The 27,371-nt window shown below is 45.2% G+C and overlaps 1 protein-coding gene across 4 annotated transcripts in view; it reads right to left on the bottom strand.

Annotated features, from left to right (window-relative positions):
• LOC120894086 (galactosylgalactosylxylosylprotein 3-beta-glucuronosyltransferase P) overlaps nucleotides 1-27,371 on the bottom strand; it is a 44,483-nt gene that overhangs the window by 10,829 nt on the left and 6,283 nt on the right. Inside the window, exon 3 of one of the 4 annotated variants that reach the window (XM_040296458.1) lies at nucleotides 14,674-14,840. The exons of the other annotated variants lie outside the window; for them this stretch is intronic. The gene's annotated coding sequence lies outside the window, so the exon portion shown is untranslated. The remainder of the gene's footprint in view (nucleotides 1-14,673; nucleotides 14,841-27,371) is intronic. 4 annotated transcript variants of the gene reach the window in all.

Genomic DNA, 27,371 nt, shown 5'->3' with positions numbered 1-27,371 from the left:
TTTTTGTTCGCTCACTTATTCGCCACAAACGCGAACGCTCTCTCATACATAATTCAACCATATTCCCGTAAACCCTAATACGGTGGGCTACGGCATCACCGTTACGAGCATCACCTTCTTTCTGGGCTTCAGCTCATCACACTTCACCTCAGCTCCACCTGGTTCAGGCTTGTCACTGTGGTTGGGCCAAACGCCGCAGCAAGAAGAGCCGAGCATCATCGTTGGCAAAATTTCATATTATATGGCAACATTATTTATTCCTTCCTTCATCGCCGTGCCGTTATCATCCCGGATCCACCCGGTGCCGTACCGCGGCAAGTGAGCTTTGTAAAATTAGACTTAATGAACGGAAAATTACGCCCGGCGCTGAACTTTTTTTCCCCAGTGTGCCCCAGAGTGCGCCCCGTTGCTCCAATGAAGCAATGTAATCCACCAATTTTACCGACCGTGCTGTGTCGTGATCATATTTTTCGATGCCCATGGTTGGGTGGTGGCGGTGAAAATCCGTTCGATTTTGCAAGCCTTCAGCAACAGAAAATCGTACGGACCTGGATATCCAGAGGGTTTTTTTAAAGATATTCCAAAAATGTGCGCTTTTGTGCCATCCATTATCATCATCATCAACATCATGGCTGATAGTAGAGTGATAGATTAGATGAACGAAAAAGATTTTCTACCCAGTAAGGTTCCACTGTGATGGGGAAACTGCACCCAGAGTTTCATAAATTCGTTATGACGGTTTAATTAAAATACTCCAATTAATTTGGGATTATTATGGAGATGAGATGAGGGTGACGTTCGTTCAGCATGGGGAATAGGTAAACATATAAATGGGTAAATGTTGTTGTCGTTTTCGTACTAGTTCGCTGAGGTTATTTACCATGTTCCAACGCATTTTACATGAGAAAACTCCTTATCTGTTTACTTGATATGCTGTTAATTAGACCTAAATGTGTTTTCATTATTGAACATTACAACCTACAAAGCTTATTTGATGAACAAACAAACCCATTCATTCTAAGCTACTCGAAACGGCACCACAAATCACCCACTGACAGTCATTAGCCTGCCGACGAAGCAGTTCCGGACGTGATGAACCGAAAGTTCGTACTCGCTGTAGGGCTTGCACATGCTCGCGGGAAAAAAATGCTCACCCATGGTAGAAAGTCTCGTTGACGCGTCCATCAACGAGCGGACATGGACACGGAGACCATTAATCTTGCAACACAATCGCAACCGATCGGGAATGGCACGCGAACGAACGCGAGACAATACGCATGACGTCGACAACTGTCAAGTGTCCGGTTGCCACTAGCGTGATGGATACGGTTCAGGTTGACAGTCCGAGGCGTAGTGGTGCGATACGAAAGCATAGTAGCTGCCGGGGATGATGCATGTACCGAAATGCATTAGTCCATCAGAATGCACCGGGTTAGCGTATTATGCAGATCATCCACGTGGGAAGTTACGACCTTCTGGGTAGCACGTCGGTAGCGTCAGATCCGGTCGAATGAGTGAATGGCAACAGCTGGTTCTGATCTCATGTTACAGATGATAACTTCATAATGCACTCGACCACGAATGGGGATGGTAGAATTCTGTAGGTACTCCAGTAGTCGGTTGCATTTTTTCTAGACTAGGTTGAAATGAAACGGCCGACGAAGCTGTAGAATGCCGATAGTATCTAATTATAGTAGCGTCTAGGCAACCCAGTGCTTGGAGCAGAGAATAACCACTCATCGAAATAGGAAAAGGGCAATCACGGTTGCAACATAAATGAAACGACGTTTCTCAATGACTGAGCAGATTCGAGCATAGGAAAACGCTCTGATTTTGAAATCATACCACGTCTGTATGGGATGCGAGTTCCCAGGAACAGTAAAATATCAACCAGCTGCTTTTATTTTAATCACAGCTTCACGCCCTTCCAACCAGAAAGAGCGTCTGTTGGCGTAGTGTTACATATTGCACGCCTTTTTTACCCACTTCCGCAGCGAGCTACTCAACGTTTCCTGGAATGTCTGGACGTGGATGTGCAGCTTCCGTCTTCCGCTGGAGCATTGCGAAAACGCAATTTTGTCGCTACGGAACGGGGTGTACACGTGATTGCAGAAAACTCTTGGAGCCGGCATCTTGGACCGGGAGGGAAAACAATGTGCAACTTACTTTTCCAGCTGCTGGCCGATATGAATTTTCCCCCAAACCCAGCGTGATATAACAAAGCGACCACTGCACACGATTAGCCGCTCCAGTGTGCAAGCATCCAGCAACAATCCACCAGGAGTGAAGATGCACGATGCAGTCGTAAAAAGTGTCGTCCATACCGACAAAGCGAAACGTGACCGCGTTTCACTCCGCGTCCCACACAAAGCGACCCGCTGTGTTTTCCCCTGGTGCCTGTGCAATATCCTTTAACGATGCTCGGGCTGTATTTCTTTTCGGTTTCATTTTTCACATTGGAAAGACCATTCATAAAACATGTCACAGCCCTGCGCACCAGGTGACATCGTACGTTGTGCGGGAGAGTTTGTTGTCGGGTATGGGGGATTCTTTTTTGTACCAAACAAGGCGCTCCTTTAACTACCAAACATGGCTCTACGTTACCAGATTGTCACCGAGATCAGAGCTGGCGACGGGTCGTCCACATACGCCCGGATATTGAAGCCATTAGCAACCCGTTGCAGCACCCCAGGCACCCCAGGCTGCACAGGCCACTTCGCGACATTCTACGAATTTTCTTGATGGAAAAGTTGTCGCTCCCATCCCACCCAGACCTAGGCGACCAGCCGACAGTCGCGATTCAGAAGTCGTCTGCACGGTCGCCAGATGCAGATCCGAACACGATGCATCGTACGGTGGCAAACTGCAGACGGCGTCTGGATGGTGCGGTAGAGCATGCACGAAACCGCACGGTGCATGCCCGCCTGAGGTGGGAAAATATATGGCAAATCATAAATTATGTACCACCGGGAAGTATCCGAGTGAGATTCCATAAAAAGGACCGGGTATGTAAAGAAGCCGACACTAGTTTCAGGATGGGTTTTATTAGATTATGTTTTAGATCGTCCGTGTGATGCTACCATGTGCCCGATAGATGGAAGAAACAGGAAATATGAAAATGCAAATCATCGACCGTCAAAATGGAGAGGTTTAATTTTAGCCGTGTTTGGGTCTTCCGGGATTCTTTGTGGTTCGTGCAGAGGAATCCATTGAGATTTTTTTTCTTACTGATTCAAAACCATAGAATAGTTTACAAAAGATGTGCTGAAAGAAAACCTCTCCCAATAATCTTTTACAAACAGCAAACACTAACCAATTCCATGAAACCTGACAATTAGTGACGGAAATAGAACTATCCTGTCCTGGGAGCAAGTGTCTTTCAAACGAGCTAAACTCCGCTGGGCATTGTGCGCTTTTCGTTTGCCAAAATGTTGGATACCAGTTCCTACAGAGTCTGACGCAATGTTCTCGTTTATGGGACCTCCAGCAGCAACCAACGGCACCATTTCGCTAACAGCATTCATGCAGCATTGGGAAACGTTCTGCTCACTTTTTACAGATCAGCAATCTAGCGGAAAAACTACCGAATGGTACGTGACTGGAACACTGACGCCATGCCGGTGCTTCATGGGACCAAAAAATGAGCGAACGAAATGTGAATGAAAAACATCGAGCAAACTAGAACTGCGGCCAATCTTTCCTAGAACATCCGTAGACCATCGTGGAATAGCATCAAGCGCCTAGGGTACCTTTTAATAAAGGTGTGCAGTAAACCGTTATCATCTTCTAGAACGAAACGATACCAGCAACTGATAAGAAAAACACTTTTAAACAAGAAACAAAAACATGCACAGTTTTCCCTGGAGGCATTCCAACCGATGTCTGCACCATCCTTTGAGACTACCTTTTGAACTATAGTTAAATAAACTCGTTAATTTATAATCATCATCCTATCGTACCAAATGGAACTTTGCGGTATGATTCAGGTGAAAGTCATGGTTTGCACAAGCCGAAACCACTTTTCCAGTTTTCCGACAGAAGAACTTTGTTTTGGTGAATAAATAAACATGTAGCATATGGCAAATATTTACCACAAGTATCCCACGGGAAGCAATCCTCATGGTCAGCAAAGACTGCCAGGTGCTCCAGGTGTGTCGTGCAAGGTGCAAAGGTTTTGCGCTCAAGTCTTCGTTCCAAGAAACGCACCGACAGCCAGGGCAACAATTCTATTTCAAGACAATTCCATTCCAACCGGTAAGTACCAATTAATTAAATATAATAGACAGGTTCTCGTTCTGGCGTAACGAATGTGAGGGCTCACTCAAACGATACCTACTTGAGGTGGAAAAATTAGATCGATCGAGCTTACTGAGGGATGCCCTTTATGGTGATCTGGACGTTAAAGCAGTGAGCTGTTGTAGTATCATCCAGAGCTCCTAGATTGAAGATTAGCCGATGTAAGCGAATGGAATCGGTACGGTTTAGCTGTGAAGAAAGCTTTTTCTTACAGCAAATGTTCTTCTTCGTGTGGAAGCTTGCAATGTTCAGCTTCTGCAGTTCTTACCAAATCATCCGGACGTAGTCGCTTCCCAACATCTGGAACGCAACAGAAACAGCCTGAGCTGGAACGTAGAAAGCTTCGAGAGACACAATGCTTTACGAAACGGTCAGCTCATCGGTCGGTCATTTATCATTGGATGATATTCAATCTCTATCCTGGTCTGGACAGAAAAAAGATGTGTCGCATACGAACCACAATCCCTAGCAGAAATCCCTCTGCACCAATTGAACGAACAGGATAGTGCACGAAGGTGGAATGTTTAATTAGATCGCACGGTTAAGGGATGGCAGTGGTATAACATCGAGGAGCGAGGTGCTTTCAACTAGCCCAGCTTCTAGTTATCCCTTACCATCCATTCCAGGCATCCATAAATCAATTAATCCATTCCGGACTCAAACACCAGCACTATTTGTTGGCGGCACAATGAGAGCTCGAAAGCTCCTTTGCGCAGTAAATGTACTACGACGGAGGCCCCTTTCACGACCTCTTCTCTCCAGCTTCAGCACATTGGGTGACCATGTGGGGTGCGAAGCATACCTCACCAGCTTCCCTTCCCACCCATCTGAACAAAACGTCAATGCGGCAGTTTCTTCCGGATCGTCCGACCGGTCCCTTTCACGCGAGGGTAAGCAACACGAACAGTGAGACTGTCGTGTGGGATGCTGCGACAGGAGCAACTTGTTGCTTGCGAGCATCTGCAGCAATTTCCAATCCCCATCGTATGCGGCTCGTTATCGCCTAACGACCTAGATTTGCGAAATGTGTGGCCGCCAAGCCTATCGGTCCTAGGGCTGCTATCATACACGTGAAACAGTACATTGCAAACGATGAGATCCCATGCCAAAGCAAGATGTAAATTAAAGAGAATGGAGCCTAATATTTTGACGTTTCATTTCATCGTTGATTGCGATATCAACTTGTGCTATCAACGGCTCACATCTTTACCCTAGGTATGGAAAATAGATTTAGATAACTTAAGATTCTCACGATGCGTACCACACTGTGTGCGCTCCGGACGTACGCAGGGAGAAGGTCAAACCCCAGCAAACCCCGGTGGCGGCAAACCAAAACCGGAAACATCCAATGATGATAAAATTCAATGCTATACAGGCACCAGTATCAGCAGCAATAGCAAGTGTCTAGGCAGCGGTACGCATGTACGCGAGCGATTGTCTTTGATTTACAACCGTTTCATGCTCTGTATGTAAGTATGCATACGATAAAAGGAGATCAAACCGTCGCAAAGCACCATTTTATTTAGTTCTTGTTCAATTGCAAACGCGTGACAGAGCTAGTGAATTTGATCTTATCATCTCGAGGGACAACGTTACAGTTACGTTATAGTGCTAGATTTGTTTTAAGCTATTAGACATTCCAAACATCTGATGCACCACTCAAGAACAGCTCTGTCCAAAATGTAGGATAACTTTAACTGCCTCAAGTTTAGATTTCTGTAAATTAAATATGCTTCTGGCTTTTTTAACATACCTAGGCGTTGCTGCAGTAATGGCACATGTGTCGCAATTCCATCCCGCACGATAATGCGATGCACATGGTTTTTGCCCGACTCTCGACAGCAAATTGCTTCTTGATGGACACCGCGTGTGTAATCTTCACCCGATCCCATCGGTCGTTCCCATTATCAACCGTTCCACCCCAGGATAAAATGACGTTACATTTTCAAACGAAAACGAAGTTCAAGTTCAATTTCTGATGCTTCTTTCGTTGCTAGCGGGCCGAGGTTTCGGCGGCAACGAGCTGAACCGCACGAGAAGAATCGTTAACTGAAGGCTTACCATCAAATTACCATAATATAATATCGTCTCGTATTGCGCAAAACCTCATCTAAGACCCACATACACACACACACACACACACACACACACAAACACACACACACATACATGTATGATTTCCAATGCAGACGGAAACGACGACAACGGCGCCACAGCATAAAGCGACATCACTTTCCGCGTCCCGCGTTATGTAGACGCCAAAAATCGTGCAATAGACGGGTGAACCTTAGAGCGAGCGAAAGAGAGAAAGCAACACAAAAACGCAAACCACCAAAGAACAAGAGAGCATGGAGATATGTTTTGCCTGATAAACTCGAGCCAGCACACGGAACGCTTCTACCGAACAGGGAGCAGCAGCAGCAGCAAAAACTCATTCTACCAGCAGTTCCTTCTTTTAATGCAACCCAAAGAAAAGGCAGCAACTGAACCACGGAAGTTGGTTTCAACGGCACGCCAACGCCGATAGCATCGGAATCTGAGGGACCGAGCACCATACACTGTTTGCATTTTCGGCATGGAAATTGTGCAATCAGTTTACAACTTCCTTCTGCTTCGTTCGCTTCATGGTGTATCACGAAATGTGGCTGAGCGGACCTTTTTTTTTGTTGCTCTTGTGTTGTTAACGGGGTGCAGACCAACACCACCGACCTACCCTGAGCGTGCTAGAATAGAATGCGCGATTTTTTAAGCGAATAAAACCAGCCCTCCCTGCTGGCCCAGGCTGATGATGATGTTGAAGTAGATCATCGTGGAGCATTTGGGTATTTTTTATTTGTTCTTTCCTCCGAAATGCGATGAGGGTACGGTGAACGAAAAGTTGAAAATCAAATTTCTGCAGCTCCACTAACAGCAATTCAATCAAACGACGCGTTTTTTTTTCCTCAGTTTCGGGAATGGGCAATTGAGGGTGGCCAAGGCGAATCCGTCGGATCCCGGAAAATCCATATTATCTTTTGCAGTGCTGTTTTACGGCTCTAGAAGATCGCTTCGATAAGGAAAGGTGCAAGGAACAGTGTGTTTACATTACGAACACCGATTCATCGGAGCAGAGGCTTCATCGCTATCTGTGAACAATTCTCAATAATACATTTTTCTCGTAAATGGAATCTTTCCGGTATGTCTGGATGTGAGAGTAGACCGTGTTTGCTCATAGCGTATTTGAAAAAGTATGTACTACAACGTTATTGTTTTGTACAGAAACTCTTAAACCTGCCGCATAGTATAACTCGATCAGAGAAACAATGTTGAAGTAATTTTGAAGATCCTGCTTGAGGAACAAACATTTCGGATCCCACCGAACATAATAATTCTGAAAAGAGACCTTGGGAAAGACTTTAACAGTTCGCTTGTTTGCTTAAAATTTATTCATATCCGTCTCTTTTGTTCTTATGCTCTTATGACATGTACTTCTACTGCGTACTCCGGTTACCTTTCGGAAAGTTATAACTGAATGTATATATTAAATTTTTACATAAAAAGCCAAAGAAACTTCATCACCAGTGACTAGCAACTGTATGGAGGGAAACCCAACAAATATATGATGTTACGCACCAACCTCAAGCACCAAGTCTTCGGTGAATGCTCAAGAGTGTTACATTTCTGCAAAACTTTTAAGGTCTTGCAAATTTGTTATACATGGGCTGGTCACGTGATCAATGCGGCCAAAAAGGAAAGTTTCCCAGCTTCACAAAAGAACCTCTGGTTGGTAAAACTAAAACAAAGAACACACATATAGAAATTTATGAAAGCTGCATGGTTTCAGTGTAAGAAAATATAGCAACACAAAAAAGCCCTCCATTAGTGCTCTACATGCGGTACTACACCCTTTCGAAAGTGAGCAGCATCCCTCCTGGGTGCCGGAACACCGGCTCTAATTCACTCAACTACAGCGGTACGACAAAGTTCATCTTATTAAGAGCTGTGTACCATTTCTTCCCATTGCACATATGCCCAGCCACGTATGAAATTCAATTTCCTTGTACCAAGCTCCACATGACAGCCCCGGAGCATTTCAGCGCGCAGTTCCGTCACGAAACATCACTTGCACATTTACGCTTCCGTGTGGAAAATCTTCGCTGCACTGTGTAGCGGGGTACTCACTAGATAGATTAATATCTTAAAATCAAGCATTTCCGACTGATTCATAACAAGTGTGAGCTGCGAGCTTCACGCTGAAGAGTGTAAATGCTAATCAGCGCTTGGCGATATCCTGGGCAAAAGTTGCTCCACAGAAGAGGGATGAACTGATTAATATCCATAAATTTACGTCCGCCTTGGACTATCCTTCCTCCAGCGTTCGGTGTGCTTTTCCTTGGCAGCTGAATAGAGCGGAAATTTTACAGGCAATAGGAACACCCGACACCATGCCGGTAGACGGCACAGTTGAGGCAATTCATACCATAATAGTTCACACTAAAATGCAAATAACGCAGTTGTGCAACGTGGTCTGTGGCTTTGCAGATCGGCTGGTTGTTAAGCGAAATTGAAATGAAACACACTCGCACAAATATCCGCATGCCAGAACACAGTAAGCATGAATACATTCCACAATTACGGAGGAAAAAAACGGCTCGGAGGAAAAGAAATGATGTTGCTCTGAATGTAGAGTCATTCCGTTTACTTTCCGTCTCCTTTTTTTACTAGCTCCATCTTATCGTTACAAACACCGTCAAGTGATGTTTTCGTGATTCGTTTTGGGTACAAGCGAACTAAAAAACATCATTACCAGGGCGACTTCTTAAGGATATACAAAACGCCGGTGCCTTGAGAACGAGATCCAGCTCCAACGCTTCTCTCCTTCTCCGTACTGTACTTATGTGTCCATTGCAGCACGGTGGCGGAGAAACACTCGTACACATTTTAAGGACCAGATTTCAAATTATTTCATCCCTGGTAAAATTGTGCAAACGATGAAGAAGGAAAATGCAAATTCTCGCCCCAAGTGTCGACCAAAGTGGAGGCCTGTTGTGGACTCTTCCACCCAGAAACTACTGACAGTTGGAGAATTACTTATTCAGCTTGCTATGCACTAGAATTTACCGAGGAATACATTTAAATGGAGAGAAAAGGTTCGTTTCTTCAGAACGAAGGAAACGGTAAATATATCACGTTTATCGCCCAGGAAGGATTTCATCGTTTCTTATTTATGTTAGGCCAGGAAATGTGACACAGCAAAGTCTTTTTTATTGAATTTATCATTAAAAAATGTACGAAAGCAAAAGCTTCAAACGAAACCAACCACGAACGAACTGTGCACCATCAATCGTCTAACAGCATTGATCGTTGAAACGAAATCAATCAAACTACGAAAGTAGTACGAAAGAAGAAAGAGTTTCTCGTGTCTTGGCTGCTCTGTGCAAGGAGTCGCACTGTGCGCAAGGGCGTTTTCGTGCGTTCCATTTCGTTGTAGACTCATTTTCTCGAGAGCATCCTGCCCCTTGCAACGAACAAGGCCAACCGCCGAAAGGAAAGTGAAAATTCAATTTAAAAGTCATCATTCACAAGGCATAAGACCTTTTTGCGCTCATTCGGTAAAATGAAGAAGTTTGTCTTGTGCGTCGTCTGGTGGCTTAACGAGAAGATGGGGTACGTTATTTTCATGCAATTGTTTGAAAAGACCGTAATAAAATGTCAGAAGTCGTGTGATGTGCAGATTATGTAACTCAAATACCACATTCAAAACAAGCAGCAAGATGCCGAAGGTTGAATATTTAAAGTTGTTGGACAAACAAAAATTCCGAACACAAGTAATTTTGTGATCTATCTGACATAATTAGCTAATGCCCTGGAGCGTTACCGTGATCACTAATATCGTAAGTTAATCAACTCTTCAACCAATTTCATCCAATCACGCTAAAACCCCCTCTCAGCAGCAAGTGTGCCGTGCGATAGCTTCCGGGCAGCTTCGAGTTCCGTCAAAGCCGTACTCTTCACCGATCGGACCGGATTTATCACATTCCCGAATCGCGGCAGCCCAGGAACGTAAGGATACAGGGCTGCGGTAAAAGCAATTTTCTTCGATAGCGAACCGATACCGTACCGTTCCGAGCCTGCCGAAGGCTTGTCCTGTTCGACTGCGTATCGATTTCATAGCAACAGTCTCGCTCAACCGAAACGGTCTATCTTCTGATTCGCACCCGGTGAAGGTGCAATTTCTCGGAAATATTGGTTACGTACTCACCAAAAAACCGCAAACTTGTCGGTTGGAAAGGAAGGGACCAGCTCCAGCGCTGGGTGTTGAAGCAGCGAATCGAATTCAGTCGGTAAAGTTTCCGCACTTCACGGTACGAGAACTTCCTTTCGCATCGTTTTCTAAACTGTAACCCTATAACGCACGTACGGATAGACGTTCCTTCGAGCAAGCTTGCGTAAAGTTTGAACAAGATTGAACTGCTCCGGAGTGGTTGATGGACATCCATAAGAGATTCGCTTGAATTCAAAGTTTCACTGGCGAAGTTCACCCGTTCCAATGCAAAATTCTTTGAACAGACAATTTCGAACTGGAATGATTGATTATCCACATTAGCTTCAGATCAATGTACAACTATTTGGGATGCTAGCTCCACTCTACTTAGTTACTGGCAGCTTTGAAGAAGAAAATACAGCAACAATACCCATTGAGTAGAATTTCGAATGATACTCAGTACACTACCTCCACCGTGAAGCATCATCCCATGGTGTTTGATTTCACTGAGGCAACTCGGCTTTCGATGCGTGTAAACCTTGAGCAACAAAGAGCTACATATCGGCTACGTGCCATTCTACCATACACCTGATCCCATAGCTTCGTGACCCGAAACATGCTCCACCTGCTTGCCTTCTCCCGACATTGGCACATTCCGAATGGTTCGAAGAATCTCCTTCAGAACTCTTTTGTGTGGTTTTTCTCAAGAAAAAAGATCCATGTGCTGGGAGAAAGCACCCGATAAAAGTCAAATGAAAGCGCAGCCTGTGCATTCCAAAGCTTGGCTTGGTTGGGTGGAGTTTGCAGGCTGTTGAAATCTGCAGACCGTACAGACAGAAAGACAGTCAGACAGAAGAACTAGCAAACTGACAAATATTCAGTCTTTCAGGGAATGTGAGACTGCCAGGTACGCGAAATATAACCCGAACAAACACTGCCCCCCTCACCTCCTCAACTGGGCCACATGTGCCAGGGTTGGGGGGGAGGGACTTTCCACCACTGTAGCGTTGTATTAAGAAAGCTCTATTTCTACACGATGTTTGCGCTCCCATCTAATCGTCCGTACATGCGAAAGAGAGGGTGAAATGGCTGCATTGGCTTTTATACGTGTGCCGCCTTCACCGAACGTGGCCAACACAAACATGGCCTCCGGAAAAGTGCAAAGGCTACAATGCCATACACACGACAAATGAGTGAAGGTTTTCCAACCCAGAGTTTCTCGCCCTCCCTTCTCATCCGCTACTCTATTCCGGCCTATCACTCAGCCATGTGCTCGGAAAACGTTTGCCCGTCCCTGAGCAAAAGCACAAGCACCAGCACCTGCACGAATAGGCTCTTGTTGCTCTTTGCTCTTCTTGCGCCATTTTTCCCGTGGTACTGGTGGTTTGTGCGCAACCTTTTCACCGAAAAGCGATGAACGGCGGCTTCATCTACCGGAAAAATGGAATGCTAACACTCGGCGGAGAGCCGCTTCTTGGCGTGCAATTTTCACAACTTGCTGCAATAGTTCCGGTTCTAGCGCCTACGTTCACATACGAGACCGTTCAAGTAGCAACGCGTACCCTACCCTGGCACACGAAGTGGCCGTTTGTTCTTGAACTTTAACAGTTTGTCTCTCCACATAACCCTGAAAACGGCAAGCGGTCACGGCCGTTCGTACTGCACTACGAAGTACCAAAGGCAGCTGCTACACACGAGAAATTAAGAAATATTGACATGGTTACAAAATATGTTCCTCCTCCTGGTAAAGAACTTCACCTTTAACTCATGGACAAAAATCTTGGGGTGTGAATTCGTTTGAATTCAGTTCACAATGAACGAAAGCTTGCAATGGTGCGCTGTAAGTTTGGGATTTTTAAACACTACCGATACTCAAATAACCTACTCAATATGTAAAGCGACTTGCGCTCGTTCGCATTCCAAGAACGATTGATACAACCTCTAGAAAATGTCTTAAAGTAACAACACAGCATACCTACCACCCACCACACAATGATCGTAAAAGTAATCAACTTCATTCGCAATTATGTGCCGCGGCACATGGTTCATTTGCGTGCGAAAGCGTCGACGAGGACTTGAATCGTTGAAGAGGCGCAAATGTAATCAAGACACCGGCAAGGCCCGCCGCCGCCCATTGCTCTGTCGCCAACTCACCCAATGTAGAAAAAGCCCGACTAGAAGCAGTGACGTGAGTGGCTCCAAAACTTTGCTGCCTTCAAGCCGGCATCTTCTCGACATCTTCGCGTGGCAAAAGTTCCTCCAAAGTGCTGACGTTCGATGAAGCGAATCGTAAACCCGACGCATCTCGAGTCACCGCAATGGATTCCGACTTTCGGGAAGACAATTTTATTGTGCCGATTATGGTGACTTTAGCTCGCTGTCTACTCAACGCAAACTTCTCCGGCCGGTTCCTGACAGCTCCGACATCATACTGCACTGCAACAATCCAGCTACCAGGCAGGAACGAAATGGAGAACGGTAAAACAATTGAGCAAAGCTGAAGCAGCTACTGCCGACGAACTCGACATGAAAGCCTTGCCGCCAACCATCGTCATGATTGTTGCCGGTTAATGTTGGAAGGATGGAGAAGGGAATGGGTTCCTTCATCCTGATGGCTAGATTGCCATCCGATTCGAATGTTAAAAAAAGCAGCCCACACACACACACACACACACACACACACACTACATCATCGAGCCTCCGAATGCCGCAGAAATGTGACTCAGTACGAACCAATTTCGAATTTATTACTTCCTTCGCTTCCGGCAAAGTTTTGGAGCGGACGAGTTCGCCAACAGCCCTCTCCAGCACCTGTCAGCCGCCACGCGGCTCTCGTGACAAAGAGCTCCAATGGATCGGCCGTCGTCCGGAGGCGATCATTTATCTCGGATGCCTGCATTCATGGACAAACTAATTTCGCCGGCTTTTTGCCGAGACTTGATGTGCCCTACCCCTATGGCCGTTTAGTGTGACAAACTTTCAACAGCGATGCAGCACGGAAAACGGCCCCGAGTGGGAATTAGGCACTCCACCAGGCACCAGGATTGAGTTCACTCTCAACATTCCTACCGATAAATGATCTTGAGAAATTTACCATTCAACAACGAGTTTTATTACCCTCTGGCGGGTTTATCCGGCCTACGATCTACATTAATGTGATTGAATAAATTTGGTGCCAACGTGCCGAAAGCAGTTGCTGCCTGGGTAAGTTTTCTGGGTCACATTCCCATACCCGACACTACGTGCCCGCTGCCGTTGGAACAATGTTCCGCATTCTTCGCGTCTTATTTCTTCTTCTATTTCACTGCTAATCTAGACGCTCCGGGAAAGCTCTCAGCTCCATCATACTTTGTCATTACTGTTCTCAAGAATTCCCACTGGTGGCCACCATACGAACAGCAGCAGCTGTAACCTCCCGGTTAAATGATCTGGATACACCATACACGCTTTTCGGGGCCTCGGGATGACCCCGTTAGTAATCCATTTTTCCCCTGCTGCGTACACCGCTGGGATACGGCTGTCTGCAGCAGGAGCCTTTTCTAAGCAAAAGTTATAGGCTACCCACCCCGAAAAGTTTGCACCGTGGCACAAGACAAACGGCCTCGTATGCTTGCAAAACTGAACCATTTCACTTGCAGCCAGCAGGACAGTGCGCACCGACCGACCGTAGGCAAAGTTTTCCTGCCAGCAAATTTTCCATTCCGCTCTTGCAGGCCTAGAAAAAGCGGCAAAGTCGGCTATAGCGAAGCATTGGGAGTCAGTATGTGCATTCTTCTTTTTCGTTCCAAGAAGCGTATAGCATTTTCCCACATCTGCCAACTGCAGCAGTTTTGGCAAACAGAACACATAAATCAAAAGACCCCTGAATTGCTGTAAAAGGTCGACTGTGACATAAAAGTAAGTTCGGATCAAAAGGGGGCAGAGGGGGAAATTTTTCCTACAAATAGTGTTGATGTTTTCTTTTTCACTGTCCCGAGACCAAAACTCGGTGCAAACACGTCCGTCAAATTTCCGTCTCATACGAACGAGTTAAAAAGTTTGCCCAACCGTTGTGATAAAAGGCTCCCGATCTGGATGTTCCATTATGGAATTCATTTCTCAAACCCTTTTGCCACATCGTCAGCGAACCGTACCTGATCACCATCTGTTGCCGATTGTTGTTAATGACTTCCTGACGATGGAAAAGGTGATAAATACAAACAGTTGCACAACATGCTCACAACTCATATCCTTGTGTGGCGGGCGGTACCAGTTGAAGAAAAGTCCACCACTGCTGAAAATGGCAAAAGGTGTGACATACCTGAAAGTAGACAAAAAAATGGGGGATACATTAAAATCAGCACATATTTTTTGCTGTGATGGGAAGTGAAAAATGGAAACCCATTATAATGAAAAAAAGCTTTTCCACTTTTCCGCTAGTTGTTTTTTGTTGTTGCTCCCGCATCGTGTTTTCCCATAAAAGGAAGCTGCAATTAGCAAGAAAAATAACGAAAGTCGAGAACCTTTTCCAACAGCTGGAAAGTATTTTTCCTGCATACTCTGGATGCTCCCAGATGGAATGGATGCCAACGCACTTGTTTCCCGACCCGGACCGCGGAGAAAAGAATTTCCGCCGAACTTGGGCCGCGATCCATCACCAAGCTTTCGGAAGCGTTCCCGGCGAAAAAAAGGGGTCGACCTCGGCTGTCTGCCACATTTTTAAGGTTGGAATAGAATGAGTAATGTGAATGTACCGCGCTTAAATCGAGCGCACGGTCGAAAAAGGTAAGCGCACCGAGCCAAAAAGGTGGACTCCAATCCTTTTTTGGTATCTCGAAGGTATGCAAGAAACCAGAGCCTTTACTGTTCTGCGAGTGCGAAAGCGTAGATCAAAAGATTGGTAAGCTAAGGAAACACTGGCCATTGGGATCATCTTCAAGATTTAGGAGCACAGTAATAGGTTTTGTTGGTGCTGTGATGGATATTTCTTGGCATTTTTGTTCTTATTTTGAAGAGTTGTTATACGCCTAATCGCTTTCTTGCGCCTACATCCGATGCAATCTCAATAACTCGTGGTTATCTGGCGTTATTTTAATACTCTTTCTAAACGTTACATATACAGCTACCAAATAAGCATATTCTATGAACTCAATATCTGTAAGCTTTTCCGAAGCAAGCTCCTTTCCGAAAATAAACACAGTTTGCCATACAAATTTGACCATTCATCCAGGAGATTGTACCTCCGTCGCTTCGCTGCGCAGCATACAAATACCAAGCACAAAGGACGGAGGACACTAACCAAACCTCGTACGTTGTAACAGAACCTGCAGTAATCCGATTGTCATTGAAGGAATTATGGGAAGGGCCAGTATTGGCCCGGCACAGGGAAAGATTCACCGACTCAAGTTTTAAATTCGATTCAAATCCCCGAGAGGTGTCATATTTCATCCTATTTTATTGCTGCTTGCAGTGCGGAGCAGAACAGGCGATTGTAATTTTGGTTCGCTTTCCCTCGGAGGCCAATACGTTCTCGGAACCGGAATGCAGAGCTGCTGTGAATATATTGCTACTCGATATTCCACTCCAATTACAGGCTAAACGAGGGACCGAAGCGGAAATTTGCACTAATGCAGCAGTAAATGTCATTCAGTAGTAGTTGTTTATCGAAAAAAGTCCCTCCAAACCCTCGTTCCAGAAGTTTTAAACACTATTCCCCCAAATAACAAGTGACTTATCGTGCCAAACGCAGCGCTAATGCACACGCTGGTCCCATCTTGCGTAAGCGGTTTCAGGGTCAGCAGACGATTTGCTGCAGCACAAAATGGCACTGCGCACCGGTTTTAAAAGCACTCTGGCTGGCAATGCTTTTGCAAAAGCTATAAATATCATCCACCGCTACCGGGCACACCATACACCGCCACTGCCCGCTTGCTGCAAGTCCTTGCTGCTGACAACAAAGCACACGCGGCACCACGGTGGCACAACGAGGACCAGGGCGAAATAAATTGAGAAGAGAGCGAGAGGGAAAAAAACAACACCATCCTGCCCGGAAAACCGGAAAAGTGGAGTGATGATTTCGGAAATAGAATACGGTGAAGAAATGTGTGCAGGAACGATGCACGAGCCCGCCAACACATTCGCCAAACACGAAAATCAATTCTATTTTCACAATCGTTCATTAAGGTGATTATCGACGCTTTTGCGGATGGTTTGGCGGGGTGTGTGAAAATGCAGCCACCGTGCGAAAAATGTAGGGAAAACTTTTAGCAACGCGAGCACGCTCATCAGCGACAGACAAGTGGCATCGTTATTTACGGCCCTCTGTGGATGGCTGTCTTTAAAATAGTGCCAAAATTTAACAAATCAATAGCAACGAAATCCGGCCTTTCTTTACCCATTGCTTAGCAGCTGTTTTTCATCTCATCAAGCTGACGATGGCGCAATACATCGAAAACGATCGCGAAATAATGTTTCTTATTCATGGTAATTTGTTTTCCATATTCAAACGCATACTGTCCAAAGTTTGATTTTCTACGGTATTATGATGGGTCGATGCAGCCCTCTACAGCAAGCCACCAACAATAAGCTCCCATCACTAACAAACCCACCTTCGGGTGAATCGTAAAGCTAGCCAAAAATAACGAAACTCTGCCCAATGACTCACGCCCATTGCTTCCTGCACGCCAGAGACAAACTTTTTCTTCCCAAATACATGGCCGCAGCTTGCCCTGCCCCGTCAAAACCCCATCGGTTGCAAATTTAATTACCAAAGTTTCGCGTTTTATTCATTCGCGTAACGGGCAGCCGGTGGAAACTAGCGCAACCCACACACACACACACACACACACACTTGTACAGCAATACTTCTTCGACCGAGCAACGAAATGGAGCCAGTGCAAAAACTGAAAACTAGTTCGACCAAAAAAATGCCCAAAATAACTCCCGCTTGTATAACTATTTGTCCAAATCTACCATCCAACATGAAAAACAACAGAAAAAAGCCCTTTAACGGTGCAATAACAATCCGGCAGGTTTGAATTGCATTCCATGGGGGTGTGCGCGCGTGTCCCGCTTGTTTGTTCTGCTAGCCGATATTTATTTGTGTGTACCTTTTACAACAATCATTTTTCTCTGTTTTGTTTCGCTTTCAAAACTGCCCCGCTTTGCTGAAACCTAGCATAAACTAGCATAAACCATCCACGCCCCGGTGTCCCCTGCGAGTGCGAGTGGCACTTTTAATTATGAGTTTGCAACCGAACACACATGAGTTTCCTCCAGTTGCGCCAGTTGTTGTTTTTTCTCTCTATCGTGAATGAAGCACACAACAGGCGCACCCAAACCGCCCCGAAAATGAATGTGCCCTCCATTCAAAGCGAGCGAATTGGCAAGAGGGCGGACCGCGGTTATTTTGCATGCGCAGCATTAATGTACAACAAAGCGAAGCCCTCGGCGGGGACAGTTAGCAAACGTGACCTGGGCAGAACAGATGGCTTCTGAAATGAGCATGGTTTGTTTTTGTTTTGTTTTGCTGTTAAGCATGGCGAACGTTTATGCTGCGCTGTTGATTAACTGCCCACGAAGTAGAGTTTTGGGTGGGGACTGGGTGGCAACAGGTGACAACATGAATTTCAACAACAAATGAATATTGATTCTATGCTATTCTTATGTAAATTGTATACGTCGTTTCGTGCAGCTAATGCTAACAATTCCATTTACATTCTTTTTAAATACTTGCAGATGGAGAAGATGGTGTTATTGCTTTCAAAAATTGTTTGATCAATGTCGTTCTTCAGCCTTATGAAGATTAGCGTAAGCCAAGCGGTATAATCAACTACATTCCGAGCTTCTGAATTGCTCCCAGCCCCAGTAAACGCTTATGCTACGCACCGTGGGATCGCCTGTGGCCACGCAAATCCCTTTCGCACCTGATTTACTTCACTCCTACACTCACAATCCGAATCTGACTCTCGTCCTGCGAAAGCAAACAATTGCCGGTAGGTCGGGGAAAAGATGCGTACACGCTCGTAAAACCCCCATATTTACGACGCTATACATTCAACATTGTCGAACTTTATCCACCCTGAGTAGCACCGGAGCAGCATTCTGCCTTGACACTACCGACAGCAACTCAGCGGCCGTGATTTCATCCAGCCAAACATTTACTTCACCTTACGTTTTATGGGTGCGTCGTTTTATTTCTTCATCTTTCTCCATCAGTGCTCTCGTCGCTACACAACCTTCTGCGAAGATCCGTCCGCAGAGAACGCGTTTTGCCGTGCCATGATACGCGCGTATTATGCAAAAGGCCATTGCAAACAATTGCCATCTTTAATACCGCACGGGCCGCCATTCGGATTGCGTACCGTTGAAACCTCACACAAGACGACGCAACTTCCGGTGCAGGTATGGCGAATAAAGAAGATGTATCATACATATTTGAAATCAGATCGCAGGACATTTCTTCCAAGATTCTAAACGATTGGCGACACATCGCAATGAAGACACCTTTTTTTTATTTGCATATCGTTGCCTTCTCGGAAGTATGAATTGCGTGCATTATTGAGGTAATACTAGGACAACGCAACAAGTCTTTGGATTAATAAACCGTAAAAGATAATCGGAGGTTTGTTGTTTAAAAACGAAAAGAATTTGAAGGAAACACTTAGTTGTTACCCATAATAACAATGTTTTAGTTTCACAGGTGATCCTCGAACAATAAAATCAATACCGCTAATCAAATAATAGGGCATTCCCTTCGAGAGACCACCAAAACCACGTGCGACCAGCACCAATTAACCAGCAACAATACCCCACTCGCTGATATCCATCTTAACGGAAGTCAACCATTAGCCGCATCGATTGATCGCTTATGCAGTCAAAACGAAAACAAGACACATACCCAATCCCTGCCATACGCAATCCTGCCTTGATGCCACAACATACGCCCCGTTGCTCCCGTGCTGGTGCATTAATTAATGCCGCTTTCGAGGGCACCAGCCGGTAGCAACAATGCCGGTGCGCTGGCCACACTGTCAAAGCACATGGCATCAATTTTGTGTCCACGTCCGTCCCGGTCCACAATTCGCGCGCGCGCGCCCGCGCTCAAAATGTGACGATGACAATGGTGTAACTGATCCGGGCGGACATCTTCGGAACGTGTAGTTGTGTGAAGGCAGCGTAAATAAGGCGGGAACGATTCAAATCATGCAAATGGAGCTGCCACTGATGGACGCACACGCTCACGCGGGGTTCTGCCCGTAAAATTAAACCTAATCACAGAACGCATTATGTCTCACTTAGGCACAATGTATCTAGATTACTTCCAACCTAAAACACACAGGTTACAGTTACAGGGCCAAGAGGTATAGCACCGTACAGAGTTTGGTGAATCAATGTTAAAATTTCTGAAAAATAAGCAACCAACACTTGAGCTAAATTTAAAATTTAAAAACTAAAAAAACAGCTCTGATTACTTCTCATTCAAATTGTCCTATTGGTGTAGCCCTCATCAGCCATCTTAGTCACATGATTCATCTTCATTTAAGGCAAAATAATCCACTTTCACTCTGTTATCTTCTTCCATGTCTGAAAATAATTCATATTCAGCGCTTACGAAACATCCTATCATCCCATCGAGGCCCATGTTTATCACTCGGACCTCCTCGGTTAGCTCAGTCCCCAGTTGGCCTGCTTTCCTGTGGACTAAAATAGCATTACTGATTTCAATTGAGTGACATCACGAAGATGCGCGTCGCATTTTTCGCTCCGTCGAGTGTGTTTGTTGTTTTGCTTTTTTCCTTGAGTAGCGGATAAGCTCTGACAATGTTTACCCAGCCAGCCCTGCTGCCATTTCTTAGCCCTTACGGTCACGCGAAGATATTGCGCATTGCGTTTGAGGAGAATGAGAACAAAAGGGCGCTTAGCGAAGGGAAGCTAGCACGCTTTGCAAATTGTTTTGGTATGGCTAAAACAGTATAATAAATACTAATCTACTAAGATACTTTAATGAAATTAGTGGAGTTATGGGCGAACCGGCTGCGGCATGACGCAAGTGTTTCGATTCTTAAAGGTGTTTAGCTAAGAGATAATACCTCTGACATCGGGTATGGGAACGTGATCCTTCCCCTCTACTGGTTAAGAAACATTTTTTTCCAAAGTACACTAAATGAAATCTTATTCCAATGCCCCCAACAACTTATCGCCACTGCAATGAGCCTTTTTTTGTTGCGTTATTTCTTCTCCATTACGACCATTACAGTTTGCTCTTTACCCTTGTTGTATTACATCGCTTCCTACCTTCGGTGCACATTACGGCTCCACGACGTACTACCCGCGCAGATCCGCGAGCAAAATCCCGGACCACAGATTGATGCCGTAAAGATGATGATTGATGAACATAACTTTTCTGTGTCACTGTTGTCGGCTTCGTTGTCGTCAGTGTGTCTCCCTGGAGGGCGCGGAAGAAGTTCGTTTTGTACCATTACCCTGTGCTGCTACCCGGTCATGCCCATTTCCCGGCTGGAACGGCTGAACGATATAATTAACTTCGTTCTTAATGGGGAAAAATGGAGTCAAACATGGTTCGGGTACCGACCGTGCCGCGTTTCCCATGTCGCCGAGTTTGGCCCGCTCCGTCGGGAAGATCATTTGCATGTGAAGTAAGTGAAATGAAGCTTAGCGTTGCGATTCATTAGCGGATCGGGACTGGAACGGAGGGTGCATGTCAAGACGGCATTGCCAGCGATAGACCAGCCCCTCTGGTGCGCTTGTTTATTTTTCTTGCATTGAAATTGTAATTACAAAAAAATAATCCACCATAATGCTCATCGCACAGCAGCGCATTGCCGCATAATTTATAAAACAAAAAAAAAAACCAAGTGTTTTTGTGGTGTCATGGTAGCACGGCGAATTGTTTTAACCGCGCCCCTGACGGCAATACATTTTGCATGGTTAATAATATGATGTTACAGGGATGTTCACGTTTATGTAGCTCCTGTACAGTTATCATACTCTCTATCGATCGCTGGTAATAATGTAATAAAAACATGTCGAGATATTTGATTGCTTAATGTGACTGAGCAAACAAAACCTATAAACAACGCTTTGAAGTCCTCTTTGGTTCCAAACATTGTTCCGACATAAAGCAATGTCTATTACAAAAGAGCCGGTGTTTGTTATGCAACAACGAACAAAACCATAATATTATCAATTAGTTCAGCGTTCTGTTATTAATTTTTACTCATTAGCAGCAACGCGCTCCAGTACGACCGTAGTATATTCTCTTCTTGGAAAATGATTATTTAAACACTGTAAAATGTACAACAACTGTCCTTCGCAGCGTCTGATAGCATTCCACAGCATCATTTTCGCTTAAAACTATGCAAAGTCTTTCACTGACCATTGCTGCTACAACCAGTTACTGGGCTCACGAAGGATTGCCTTGGAATGAGTAGCTTCAAGAGAGGAGTTTGTTGCCCGATACATCAAGTGAACCTTTTGATCTGAACTGTACGATTCCGGCAGAATGTTTAGGGTCTTGGGATGCCATCACTATCAACCTTTATTCTCTCTCTCTCTCGCTCTCTCTCCATGGCCCAAACTATGGACAGCATCTGAACATCAAAATCATTCTTCGCACTCCAAAACCTTGCCAACCTTCAAGACGTTGTGCATTCCTCAGCAAATGTTTGAAGTTTGAATAACGCTACCCGAACCCTTTTCGGGAACTCGAAAAACGTTTCAGATGCCGAGACTGTAAAGGATTGTACGTCTAGCATTGGTACGTCCCGTAGGAAATGTTGGGAATGCATTGGATTGCAAGATTATTTTCATTACGCTCTACTTAATTGCGTGGCTGACGAGTCGTTACACAGCTCCATTGAGATTCATTTTCCTGCCAAGTACGCCATGATTCTCAGACGTCCTGTCGTACACACTTTCCTTCATTCATTATCTTCCTCTTGTAGCCAGTATGATGCATGGAAAGGTTGTAGAAATAATTTAATGACGCAAAAGATGGTGGAGAGTGATCCTCGTTCACTTTATTCGTAAGACATGAACGACGTGAACGCGTGCAACTCCATGTGTTTAAGGATAGCTTAACTTTGGAGCAACACTTATGTTTTAATGCAGCAGTTTTGCTAATGGGACACTTCAAATTAATTAAAATATAATTTCAAACCACACTGTTCATAAATTGTAGCACAGACAAAGAAGATCTATGTACAGAACTTATCATTTACAAATTACAAGATATCATTAGCATGTAAGTACAGTACACTGTACAAATAAAAATACCCAGTAACTGCAATATTGTAGCTTTTGATTTACTCTGCCAAACTTTACATTTAAAACTATGGAAAACAATCCTTTTGTTGTAAAGTGAGTTATAAGGATGGCAAAGAAGAGTGAAGTTGTAAATAAAAGCATAATACTGTACCAGGTGCTGGATGGTACATTGCCATAATTTACACAAAATTTCAGCGGAAGCAATTACATCTATCCGAAGTAACTCACCACGTTTAAGCACTTTTCCTTATCACCATCCTCATCCGCGAGCCATCGCCTTTTCGAGATGGCGCTCTTTGTGATGAAACCGTTGAGCATGCATACTCCCAGGAGTGGGTTTGTGATTGTTCTTTCACAAACTCGCGCATACTCACATACACAAACACACGCACATAACTCTCATTGCCATCCTGTCGTTTCATTTTACGCGAAATGAATGGTTTTTAAGAACACAAACAAAAGCTTTCCAGCGGCAGACTCGGACCAGCCAGAACCATTCTTGCTAGTTAGAGAGGTAGCACGGCGTTACATTCCCATTGGGAGCAGCGACCAAACGAACGCTCAGAGACTCGTGAACGCATACACACACACACGTTCGTACGAACAAAAAAGAAAATTGTGAGCAAAGGTAATGAATTGTTTTCTCTTCCCACTTTCGGTCTCAAACCTACCGTAAGAAAACCCGTAAAACCAATAAAGCGCACTTAAAGGAAAACAGACGAACTGCCCATCCTGAAACACGGGTCGGATGGAAGGGAAAGAAAGCTGGGTGGAAAAGCGTATCCATCGCACCATAACCGCACCAAACGGACCAGTTTTCCATTCCCTGGAAAAAAGGTGCTTTTTGGCTTTTACTTACTAAGCTTCGTCGTCATCGACCGGAGCGGGAAAGCATCTTCCCGCAACAGTGTGTACTGGGTGTTTGGGAATTAAAAGTTCTTCCACCGCTACCTGCCTGATAAATGTGTTTGTTTGTATGTGTGCGTGTGCGTGTATGTATGTGTGCGCTTTCCGGTCTAGGTTTTGTTCGGTGAGTGGAGAGGTTAAGCTTCTATTACTTAGTTCGCTAATTTATGGGTTAGTACATTTCTCGCGCGCGTGATGGCGATTTTCCGACCACCGACACGCACACTGCCACCCGATTGGGAGAATTTATTGCAGTAAATAAAGATAAATAGATAGCACACACACATATGGGGAGGTGCACACAATGCGCGCAGCCGTACGTGCTGGGTGCTGTTTAACAGATTTTCTCTGTCCCTTGTCTGAGGTTGCGGTGGTTCGTGCTTATGGAGCGTAGGTTTAACATTATCCTCCAAGCTCAAGCTTAACACGGGCTAAACAGTGGGCGTAATCTTCGTACAATCTCACAATCGATCCTACTACTTAATGGCTACTTTTTTTTTTTTATTTCACTCAATGATGCTATGCATGTTACCGAACCCGAAACCCGAAGTCACCCTGTTCAGGTAGTAACTTGAAATCACGGCCACAAACAAAAAGCGCCGCTCTCGGATCAAGGGACATTAATAGTTTATTGATCAACAGTTCCCGAAATTGTTGCGTTCTGACAGCACATCAAATTTGTCAGTGAGGCTTAATGCTCCACCTTCCGCCCCCAAGCAGGGAGCGCTCAGGCCCTCGAGGATTTGCTATTCCCATTTCCTTTCCACGCCGGAGTGGAATAATGGACTCACACATTTACACCATGGAACCCCGCGCTACCATAAGCGGATTATTATCAGAGCATGGGCTGTTGTTGTCCAGTTCTCTCCAGGTTTCTTGTCCAATAGTGGGGTTTCCACTTCTCTCCTTGCACCACAGCGCTTTCCAAGGTACGTATGCGCCGACCAGAATGAAGACACACGGATTAAAAAAGTACGGAATACATGGAGGAGATACTGCAATGTCCAGCACGTAAGCGTTACCAGCAGCTTATCAGCAGGCTGGTGGATGGTGTCGGAGGTGTCACTTTTCAGTGTGACCCATGGTCGATTTGGAAAATTGGATTTCTTCGTGCCGTCCCCATTGCGTCCAACCGATGCATGGAGGCGCCTAGTGCGTGGTACGTGGAAATGCTTGCCTCCTGAACGCTACTAGCGTTTAGTCATTTGCATTACAAATGGTTCGGTTTTGAAGAAGTGTCTTAGCATTTCTGTTCAAATATGACCTAGAAAATTATATTATTAAACATAAAAACATCTCTAAAGCAACATAAAACTGATGTGATTTTTTCAACATTGATTTTATCTTGTCATAAAACAATTTACGAGGCTTGGCGTTGGAACATCTTGCTGGGACGAAATGCGATTGAAATCATAAGCATACCGCTCCTCGAGAAAATCTATATAAATATATTCTTCCCAGAATAAAGCTCTTCAAAGAAGCCAAACAAGCCGTTATATTCGTAGAAGGATAATAAACTGGCCCAGCTCTTAGAAACGTGCTGTACCAACATAAGCTAAGAAGGGAAGTTTCCCTTTACGCACCATCACCGTGAAGTGAAAGTGTATTTTAACCATAGCTTAGCGAATCGATAATCAACGTCCATTTCTTTTGCAGATAGTTTTATTACAAAACATTCATCTTGATGCTGGCAAAAATGCTACTGACGCCATGGTCGTTCTCGACAAATAGCTTGTAATGTACATTAACATATCATCCGCATGGTGCTTCTTTATCACTTTATACCTTACAACCAAAATAGATTTATTTCGGTAAGATACAGTACTGCCAGCTTTCCTCCGCAGCAGCACAACACACACACACACACACACATTAAACGAAGAAGAATGTGCCAGCAATTTATTCTAATGGCTAGCGCAACCCGCAAAGTCCATCGCAAATATGTGCCCGGCATAGTTTTCTCAATTTGCGAGCTCAAATATCATTTTATGGCCGTGGTGAAACTGTGCTCATCCTCCTGCTGGCGGGAACGATTTCCCGGAATTCGCTACTACTGTGCGACAGGGAAAATCGGGCAAATGACTGCATTCTGCCAGAATGGGCCACACCCCAGCTCGAGTGCCACCGGTTGATGCCAGCCAGCGTCCTGTAATTCCTTAATACCTCTCAACGACCGGTGGCTTAGTTTAGGTCCAAATTTCATCACCCACCCTCAGTTCACGCTCACTTCCCACTCTCTCTTTCTCTCGCTCGTTTATGCTCACTCGGCGATTCCAACGGCGGCGATGATGACGATAGTCACGACTCGCAATGAGGCAATCTTAAAATAATGAACATCAGTGGGTAGGTATGCTTTTACTACGCCGTGAGTCCACTGCACCCCTGCGTGGGGACTAAAGTTGGACCAGGAAGTGTTCCCATATGACCTACTCCCCTTCGAGCGAACCGACCGGGCCGTCCTGGCGAGCTGCCTAACAACGCCATTAGAAGAGTTGCGTGCGTAAAAGCCGTACGTTGCAGGTGTGCCCTATCGAGCGGTTTAAGGCTCAATCCTTACGCGGTACCTATGTGCAATCTAACAAGGGAATCGCGCGCGCGCGTGTGTGTGTGTGTCTGTGTGGACTATCCGGTAACACAAGAAATACAAAAGTTCTCGTCCCGGTGCCTTATAAAAGCCTTTCTCACGTACAAGAAAATCCGGCGCTAAAGTATTTCTTTTCGCAATAATTTCCACCCGCACGTCTCGGCTTCCCCCAGTCCTGGTGGCCCCATTTTCCTACACATTAAATAGCACTTCATTGTCGAGGGGGGAAAAATTGGGACAACCGCACGCGGGGAGTCACACGGTTTCACTTACTTTTCACATACTTGTTGATGACGCTGTCGTTTCTACGGGTGTAGAAAAACTATATCATCATCGTTTGGCGATACAAAACCAATCGATCCGCCAATGTATGTAAGAATTGTGGCAAAATGGTATTGTCTGATGCAAACCGATATGTGATAGGTGCAGGAAGAAGAGGCGCTGTGCGTGTGACTAGCGCTGTGCATTTTGGGCGCGGGAAAAACACTCGTTTTCTAGAGCGTTGCGTTGCGCGTACGGGTTTGGTTCGGACGTGGATTATGACGTGAATGCGGAAACAGAGGCTAGCGAGACGGGGAACAGTGGTGCGACTGCGGCGGGTGGTCCTATGGCTGTTACCGCGGAAACAAGATCGATTGTGGCAAAAATGGTGTCAAAAAAAGTGGATGTGCCTAGAATTAGGGAAACACATGTACCGTTCGTGCAGCCCTATTCGCTCCGTGATGTGGAAGAAGGTATTGAGCCTTATGGTAATGACCTCACCAAAGATATTGGTGTGTGGTTAGGTGATTTTGAAGTAGTGGCAAATATGGCGCATTGGACCGATGAACAAATGTTTATCATGTGCCGCCGAAACATGTTTGGTGTTGCGCGGAGTTTTCTCTCGACGGAGAGAAACGTAACATCGTATGCAGCTTTGAGACCAAAGCTGATTGAAGAATTTGGAAAAATAGTGCGGTCGAGTAACGTGCATAGGCGACTCATGGCACGAGTAAAACGTGACACGGAAATCGATGATGGTAGCGTTGTCGAGTACATCGTGGATGGTGTGTCTTACGATGCAAAGGTGCGTGC

The sequence above is a fragment of the Anopheles arabiensis genome, chromosome 2 (assembly GCF_016920715.1).
Source record: "Anopheles arabiensis isolate DONGOLA chromosome 2, AaraD3, whole genome shotgun sequence".
Lineage (NCBI taxonomy): Eukaryota > Metazoa > Arthropoda > Insecta > Diptera > Culicidae > Anopheles > Anopheles arabiensis.
Note: the sequence above shows the minus strand (reverse complement) of the source record. Positions and strands in the feature narration are given on the sequence as shown.